We start from the raw sequence: 9,569 nt of genomic DNA on the forward strand, positions 1-9,569 counted from the left end.
ACCCCAAGTTGAGAACCAGTGGTTTAAGGGATGAAGAGATGATCATTCAGCCCAACCTTGCACCATACAGATGAGGAAACCAAAGCCCAAACACACTGAACGCCTTGCTCAAATACACACAGCTGGTAAATGGTGGATCTAATCCAGGAACCCCAGGTCATCACTGTCAATAACTCCACTATAGGCCAACTTTAGTCATTTGCATACCACCATCATGATTTTGCTATATCCAATGCCATTTAATTATTATTTATTATTTTTATATGAGTTGATTTTTTAACTTAATAAATCTATTTAAAAAGGAAACAGGGCTTCCCTGGTGGCGCAGTGGTTGAGAGTCCGCCTGCCGATGCAGGGGACACGGGTTTGTGCCCCGGTCCGGGAGGATCCCACATGCCGCGGAGCGGCTGGGCCCGTGAGCCATGGCCGCTGAGCCTGCGCGTCCGGAGCCTGTGCTCCGCAACGGGAGAGGCCACAACAGCGAGAGGCCCGCATACCAAAAAAAAAAAAAAAAAAGGAAACAGGCAGGGACTTCCCTGGCAGTCCAGTGCTTAAGACTCCGTGCTTCCACTGCAGAGGGCACGGGTTCAATCCCTGGGGGAAACAGGCATATAAAGGAAAAAAAGTCAGACATAAAAGGTATGAAGGATCATGGTGTCAGAGGGAGAAATTTGTGCTGTTATTTTATGTATTTTTTACTTATTTATCAAGCACCCACACTGTGCCTACCATGTGCCAGGCACCATTTTAAGTGCTGTACATACATGAAATCTTTTTTCTTTTCTTTTTTTTTTTTTTTTTCTTTTCTGGCTGTGCCGTGGGCATGTGGGATCTTAGTTACCCGACCAGGGATCAAACCCGTGCCCCCGGCATTGGAACCATGGAGTCTTAACCACTGGACCACCAGGGAAGTCCCCATACATGAAATCTTTTTATCTTAATAACAACCTAAGGGAAAAAGGGAAAAGGGAGTGTGGGGTGGGGTTGAGGCCCAGGAGAGGACCCTGAAGGGTGAAGGGAAAGGTGTGAGGGGCTGCCAAGGTGAGAACCTAGAGGTGGGAGGGGCTGGGAAGGAGTCCCAGCAGGGCGAGCTGGGGCCCTGTGGTGAGTAGCAGAGAAATCACACTCCGACACCAGGCAGGGCAGGGCCTCTGCTAAAGACTGATGCTACTGAGCATCAGCCACTGAAGTTAATGTTTTTCCCTTAAAAACCAAGTTGAGAAGCACTGGAGGTACACACGCCACATTCTGCAAACGTTAAGTCAGTTCATCTCCAAAAAAACATAAAAAGCTATTGGGTAATATTTTAGGAATTTTTGAGACTTTTTATGTTCCCATGACTAGTTCATAAATAAATATAAAACTTTAAAAAACGCACACACACTTGTAATTGCTGAATGAAAATACCAAGTGTAAAACTGCTTTATTACGTGTTTTGCCAGCTCCTCGTGTTTCTTCAACGCTTGACTTTTCAAAAACAAGTTCTCTGGAAAATATTTTGTCTTTTACACTTTCCAGTTTTCACAGATCAAGATGCTAATAAAAATAAACAACTTCAGGAAATTTAATGAGTGTTGTCATGTTTGGAAATACTAGGATTTCTAAGAAAGAAATTTTCATGCTTTGTCCTTAGTGATGTGACAGCATTTATGTGGAAATCCATCCATGGTCTGTTAAGATGGGTCATACCTAAGATCACCAAAGTATCCAGGTACCCAAAGGAATACTGATGCAAATGTATTTTAAAGGAATAAAAAAATGATAAAAATATGAAGCTTTGTAACTAAGAGCAAGCACTTTAGAGTTAGACAGCATCATAGTATCATGTCCTAGTATATACTGGTGTTACATACCAGCATTATAGGGTTATTGTGGGGATTAAATGAGATGTCATATAAAGGATTTAAGGAATGAAATGCTAAATATATTTTAGCCACTATTATTCTAGTATGAAGCAGAATAAAATAAATAATAAGTTTCTTAGAAGTCTGAGGGTTTTCACATCTTTGCTTTGATGAGTTTTGAATCCTGGAACTAATTTCCATGTAGGGAGGTACTTGTTCATTCTTCTTAGCTTAAGGTTGACCTGTCTTGAATGGCTCTAAGTCAGCAATTCTCAAAGTGTGGTTCATCAACTCCTGAGGTCCCAAAGACCCTTCCAGAGAGTCAGCAAAGTAAGCACTATAATTTCGGTGACAGTAATTCTAACTATATTAATAACAGTAAAACTAATTTTGTAATCTCATATCTTATTTCATAATTTCATATTAGTAAACATAATACTAATTGTCTAATACTATTTTTGTTTTTCACTGTGTTGACAGTGGCATTGGTGGTGCAAAAAGAACAGTGTAGATAACATGACTGATACCTTAGCATGATCATGGCAGTGGTACCAAAGTGTACTGGTTGATGTGTTATTCTTCACTACTATGTGCTCACAAGAAGAAAAAAAGCTAGTTTGATTTGAGAATGTGCCTGACAAAGCAGTACTCTTATTAAATCCTGATCCTTGAGTACGTATCTTTTTAATACTCCATGTGATGAAACAGGAAGTATCCATAAAGCACTTCTGCTGCATACCTAAGTACGTTGCTGTATTGAGAGAAAACACTTGCACCACCGTTTGAGTTAGGAGTTGAACTAGCCACATTTTTCATGGAACACCATTTTTGCTTGAATGAATGACAGACAGACTATGGTATTCAGGTTTGGGTATTTGGCAGATATTTTCTCAAAAATGTATGTAGCAGGACTGTCACTTTGGGGCTTCCCTGGTGGCGCAGTGGTTAAGAATCCTCCTGCCAATGCAGGGGACACGGGCTCGAGCCCTGGTCCGTGAAGATCCCACATGCCGCGGAACAACTAAGGCCACGTGCCACAACTACTGAGCCTGCGCTCTAGAGCCTGCGAGCTACAACTGCTGAAGCCCATGCCCCTAGAGCCCGTGCTCCGCAACAAGAGAAGCCACTGCAATGAGAATCCTGCAAACCACAACCAAGAGTAGCCCCCGCTCGCTGCAACTAGAGAAAGCCCGCGTGCAGCAACGAAGACCCAACGCAGCCAAAAATAAATAATTAAATTAATTAATTAATCTTAAAAAAGACCAAACTCATTAAAAAAAAAAAAGACTGTCACTTCAAGGAAAACAATAGACACTGTGGTTACCCATGATAAAGTTGGAGCTTTGCAGTGGAAATAAGAATTTTGGAAAATCAAATCCACCTCAGTGAGCTTGATAGCTCACCAACACGTGAAGACTCTTCTGATGAGAGAGTGGTGATATTAATGAATGGGATTTTTTAATATATAGTATAATGACATGTAAAAATATTTGGAAGATCTGCATAACTTAGGGAACTAGTATTTTCCAAATGACTGATACATACTGTGAAAGACTCAATCACAAAAAAACAATAAAAAAGAATCAATCACACATGGGTAAAAGAGCCCTTCAAGTGGAAGAAAGATCAATGGATTTCCTTGATATGGTTTTTGATTCCACATTGCTATCACTTGTTGAGTTTTGGTATGTTATCAAGGAAAAATACCCTCAACAATCAGAAAAGGCTGTTAAAATATTCCTCCTCTTCCCAACCAAATCTTTGGGAGACCAAATTTTCTTCATATATTTCAACCAAAATGAAACATGACTACATTGAATGGAGAGGCAGATATAAAAATCCATTTTCTGCAATTAAGCCAACATTAAAGAGATTTGCAAAAATAAAAAATAATGTCACTCCTCTTGCTCATTTTTTTTTGATTTGGGAATATATAGTTATTTTTCATTAAATACATTAGGTTAACATGTAATGGGTTTATTATAAGTATTTTAAATAAATATTTTTTTTCAGTTTTAATTTTTAATACAGTATATATCTAAACCCCTATAAACTAAAGGTTTTTGAGATCTTTGATTTTTAAGAGTGAGAGATTCTGGGACCAAAACGTGTAAGAATCACTATTATTAATAGTTCTCCAAACTTGGGCTGGTCTTCTTTGATTATTCACAGGAAGATAGTACTTAGGGCCACACCTGTAGTAGAAAATGATCACTTCCTAGTCAGGTTAGGCAGGGGAACATTGTGAGGAAAGATCTTCAGAAAGTAGAGTTAGCATTGTAATAGTTCATTCTTACAATAACAGGCAAGTCGGACCATTGAGTTTAAGGAAGGCAAGACAAAGACCTTTGGGGAAAGATAGGCTGCAAGTCTGTGTCAAGGAAGAATAAATAGCTGAAACAAACTTTTTTTTTTTTTTTAGAGCCCCCAGGGTAGGGCAGGCAGTGTAAACATGGCAGACCTGTGTCTTTTACCACAAGAAGATCACATAAATCATGATCTTCCAGTGTGATTTTTTAAAATTTATTTAATTATTTATTTTTGGCTGTGTTGGGTCTTCCTTGCTGCGCGTGGGCTTCCTCTAGTTGCGGTGAGCGGGGGCTACTCTTCGTTGCTCAGGCTTCTCATTGCGGTGGCTTCTCTTTGCGGAGCACAGGCTCTAGGCACGTGGGCTTCAGTAGTTGTGGCACGTGGGCTCAGTAGTTGTGGCTCACGGACTCTAGAGCGCCGGTCCAGTAGTTGTGGCGCATGGGCTTAGTTGCTCCACAGCATGTGAGATCTTCCAGGACCAGGGCTTGAATCTGTGTCCCCTGCATTGGCAGGCGGATTCTTAACCACTGCGCCACGAGGGAAGTCCCTGTGAGCAGTTTTTTTCCTTTATTTGTCAACATAAACCCTTTCTTTCGGGGCTGCTGATCTCCAAGGCAGCTGGTCCCTTATATCCCTGAGTCGTCAGCATTAAGATGCTGGGTTTCTGAAGTCATCTCTTCTCCTATGGCTCTCTAGGGCTCCATCTCCTGACTGCTTAGCTCTCGCGGGGGCTCAGACCCAAAATCCGTGGCTGGAGGAATGTCCTCAGTCCCCTTGGAGACCACCTAAGACTGAGACCCATCGAACACAGAGAAACGCCCCAGCCCAGAAGCGGGAGCGAGGCCAGGGTCCAGGCGGTGCCTGAGGTGAGAACGAGGCTGGGGGCGGGGCCTTGTCCAAGGTGCGCGTGAGGCCACACCCCGAGGTGAGCGTGCTGGGGGCGGGGCCACACCCCGAGGTGGACCTGAGGCCCGGGGCGTGGCTGCGCCGGGGAGCTGCCCGGACCGTTAGTGATGAGCCCAGCGTCTCCACAAGTGGCGCGCGCAGCGCAGGCCTTGAGGCCGTCGGCGCCTCCTGGGCGTCGCTGAGAAGACCCACGAACCGCTGAATCCCTCGCGGGCACAGCGAACAGGTGCCCCCGCGCGACAGGAGCCGGCAAGGGGCGGGGAGAGGGGGCGCGGCAGGAAGCTTGGGGCGGGGTGCGGCCGGCCCGGTGAACTGAAGGAGCAGAGGCTGGCAGGAAGTACCTGGCCGGGCCGTGCGGCGCGCGATGTGGAGCCGCCGTTGCCGCCGCCGCCGCTGCTGCTGGGGCTGCCGCCGAGTCGAGAGACATGGAGCTCAACAGGGCGGATGAAAACCCGTTGCTCCCTCCTTGCAACATCCCTCCCGCTTCGTATCCCCTCAGTCTTCCCTTCCTCAGCCTTTCCTTTGCCACCCATTCCTCCTCCCCAGCGCCCTATGAGCAGCTGAGCCCGGGGGGCGGGGGAGGGGACCCTCGCCGCCGGCGAGCGGGAGGGGCGGGGCGAGGCGGCGGGGCCCCTCCCCACTGTGGCCTGGCGCGCGCGGGCCTCGTCTGCCTTGTGCCTCGGCCTAGCCGGCCGCGCTTCAGCACCCTCAGAGCAGAACAGCGCCTGCTGCACCTAGCTGACCGCCGCGGTCGCAGTCGTGAGTCCTGCCGCCGCCGCCCTCATCTCCTTCCCCGGGGCCCCGCGGAGCTGGAACTGGCGTTAGAGGAGCTGGCGTTGCTGGCGGCCGGGGAACGGCCGTCTGACCCGGGGGAGCATCCTCAGGACAGGCCCGGGCCTCTAGCCGAGGTGGCCGGACCGCAGCCGCCGCCGCCGCCGCCCGCCCAGGATCCCGAGCTGCTGTCGGTGATCCGGCAGAAGGATCTGGTGTTGGTGGCCCTAGTGGGCAAGGCACTGCTCGAGAGGAACCAGGACATGAGCCGGCAGTACGAGCAGATGCACAAGGAGCTGACAGATAAGCTGGAGATGAGGACGTCCCTCCGGGGATGGGTGGAGGGCGGGGAAGGGACAGGTACCCGCCTGCCAGCCCATGGTAGCTTCGGAAGCCACTCACCTACCTCACCCCACCTCACCCCTTCGTTGCTCATCCTACCTCGCAGAAAACCGCCTGGAAGGGAGGTGGAATGGGGGTTATGGATTATCAGACGAGGTCATTCATGGAACCCACCTAACTTTCCCACCCTGCTCAGCAAATGGGTCCATGCAGGGCTCCAACCGCCGTGGGCCGTTCTATATAGGTACTACACACAGCATCTAAAGTAGAGCTTACAGTATGGCTAATTTATACAGCACTGAGGTGATGCCTGCACACAGAGTAATTAGAAAGCCGGGCATATGCTCCAGGCTTAAAACATGCTCCAGGTTTTCAGAGAAGTAGTTAATCGCTAATCAGGGTGTTAGCCTAAAGCTTTCCAGCTTTGGAGTTAAAGCCCCTTGTTTTAACTTCGCAGCAGCTAGGAAGGAAACAAGTGCCCCCAAAGGAGCTTTAGATAGCCTTCAAATAGTCAAGGATTAGGAGGTTTGGTTCCATTACAGAAATCAGGCCACCCTGGGCTCATCACGTGACCAATGGTTATGGATTTAATTTGGACCGCAGTTTTTATATGTATTTAAACAGTACTTTTCTGTTTCTGTTCTGGGTCTCACACATGCAACTGGATGGCCAAATGCAACCTATGAGAACTGTATAACTTTAACTGTTGTCCTTTTCTGCCTGTACATTTACTGTTGTTACTCAGTTTGGTTGCAACCAGTTCTTCTTATTCTTAGTTACAAGAGAATAGTACAGTCCTGAATAAGGTCTGAAATTGACCCTAGTCTGGTACCATATCACTGCTACTTGTTGAACAGTCAGAATATAGGTTCAGAAACTTTTCTATAATAAGAAATGTGTCTGTAGTCCAATGACATATCAAATCAGGGAGAAAAAAGGAAACCAATGAGTACCCTGTAGTTCACATGAATGCCTAGTTGTAGTTAATTAGGTTTGCCAGTTGATGAACTCCTGAGATACCTCTCTGAAAAGTGGTTTGTGAAACCTGTAGGTAGACTGCCAAAACACAACTCAGTGAACTGAATTGTTGAATTTTCACTTGAGGTAGAGGGCTAGAAATAAAAGGTGTCTTCTTAAAAAAAAAAAAGATTCAATTACAGTCTCTATATAGAAGTACTACTGCATAGATGTATGCTTGTGATTTCAAATTCCTTCAGTGAGGGACTTGATTAAAGAGACAGCTAACCTGAAAGGAACATCGTATCAGTCAGTTTGATTGGTGATAGATTTCAGGGTAATCCCGAGCGTGCAGTTACACACATCCTGGGTTCCATTTGGAAACTTTATACATGTCCTCAACAAAGGAAAATGATCTTCAAATTCTATAACAAGAAAGGTTCTGTTGTAAAAGAATAAGTTACATTTGACTTTTTGCTGTTGACTTGATAGACAATAATAAAATAGTTTAAAACTCTTATTCAACTATTTTAGGGCTTGCCTGGTGGCACAGTGGTTAAGAATCTGCCAGCCAGTGCAGGGGACAGGGGTTCAAGCCCTGGTCCGGGAAGATCCCACATGCCACGGAGCAACTAAGCCCGTGAGCCACAACTGCTGAAGCCCGCGTGCCTAGAGCCCATGCTCCGCAACAAAGAGAAGCCACTGCAATGAGGAGCCCGCGCACCGCACCGCAAAGAAGGGTAGCCCCCGCTCGCCGCAACTAGAGAAAGCCCGCATGCAGCAACAAAGACCCAATGCAGCCAAAAATTAATTAATTAATTTAAAAAAAACTATTTAAAAAAATCTTCACTCCTCTCAGGTCAGCATATGAGCTCTAGTGTTAAAAGTTTACTTTAATTTCTGGAGGTTGGTTGTACAACACTGTGAATGTACTGAACCAATAGTACACTTAAAAATGGTTAAAATGGTAAATTTTAGGTTATGTATACTTTACCACAATTTAAAAAGTAATGTTTTAAAAAGTTTATTTTTAAAAAGTGAAATATTGATCAATATTAATGATTGATGAGATGGTTCAGTTATACTATTTCTGCTAGGTATGTCTGAAAGTTATTAAATTTTAGTTTTTTTAAAAAGTAAACTTAAAAATATCTTATAAAGGTATTGTCATGAGCTCCTTGTTAATTCTTTTAGTATTAATGAGAGTGACAGATCTGATTCACAGGGGACTATTTCACTTGATTCCTGCAAGTGAATTTTCCCTTGCAAATTATGCCTGCAATTATGTTTTTTAAGCAGCCTTGATTTTAGAATGTCTGCTTGGACAAATTCTTTCTAAAATTTAATACAGCCACTCTGCTAGATTTTCAGTTAAATTCAACATTCAGGAGTAGAGAACCAGCCCTTACTTTAGAAAGCATTTGTAATTTTCTATAGGGGGTCAGAGAAAAATGTTAAAGAGTAGTTAAGACTATTATCGTTAAATTGATTAAGTAGGAGTAAGCTTGTAAAGCTAATTAACAAACTATGGGCTGTAGTATTGATTCAGATAAAGTTACTTTTTGATAATCAAGTCAGAGGTAAAAGTATGATAGTAGGAATAATAAATTTTAGCATTGGAGGAGGTTAAGGTTTTGTACATAGTCAGTACCATATGTGTTGGAGACTATGACTAGTAAGGCTAGTCCGATAGCTGCTATTAGACAGTGGAGTCAAACACATTTTCTCATAGGTTAGTTTGAAAGATAAATACATGAGTGGACTTTGAGAGAATGTTGGTTTGACTGTTACATAATGAGATTGGTTTTAGTCCCATCTGCTTCGTTATGACTTCAAAATTGGCACCTTTCTAAGTTCAGGACCAACAAGTCATTTTCAAGATCTTTTCTACTTATTCATTGGCTAATATTGAATACCTCTCCAGTTCTGTACGCCAAACCTAAGCTTTTGTTTTGTCATTTAAAACATAAGGTACTTGATCTTATACTGCTCTCTCATTAAAGGCATACTCTTTAAAGTCTTTATTGGCTTAAAGACTAACATAGAAGTTTTTTAGTTATGTGTCTCTTAGGGTTAAAATGAAGATTCAATTAATTTGAGGGGCCGTAAGGTTTTGGTCATTTTTTCCACCCTTAAATTGACTATACTGTATTTTATTCACTCGCTGAATCAAATTTTCACATGCTTAAAGATCTAAAGGCATTTTAAAAAATTTATTTCTTCTGGGCTTCCCTGGTGGCGCAGTGGTTGAGAGTCCGCCTGCCGATGCAGGGGACACGGGTTCGTACCCCGGTCTGGGAAGATCCCACATGCCGCGGAGCGGCTAGGCCCGTGAGCCATGGCCGCTGAGCCTGCGCGTCCAGAGCCTGTGCTCCGCAACGGGAGAGGCCACAACAGTGAGAGGCCCGCGTACAGCAAAAAAAAAAAAAAAATTTATTT

This window comes from Orcinus orca, chromosome 15 (assembly GCF_937001465.1).
Source record: "Orcinus orca chromosome 15, mOrcOrc1.1, whole genome shotgun sequence".
In the NCBI taxonomy this organism is placed as follows: domain Eukaryota; kingdom Metazoa; phylum Chordata; class Mammalia; order Artiodactyla; family Delphinidae; genus Orcinus; species Orcinus orca.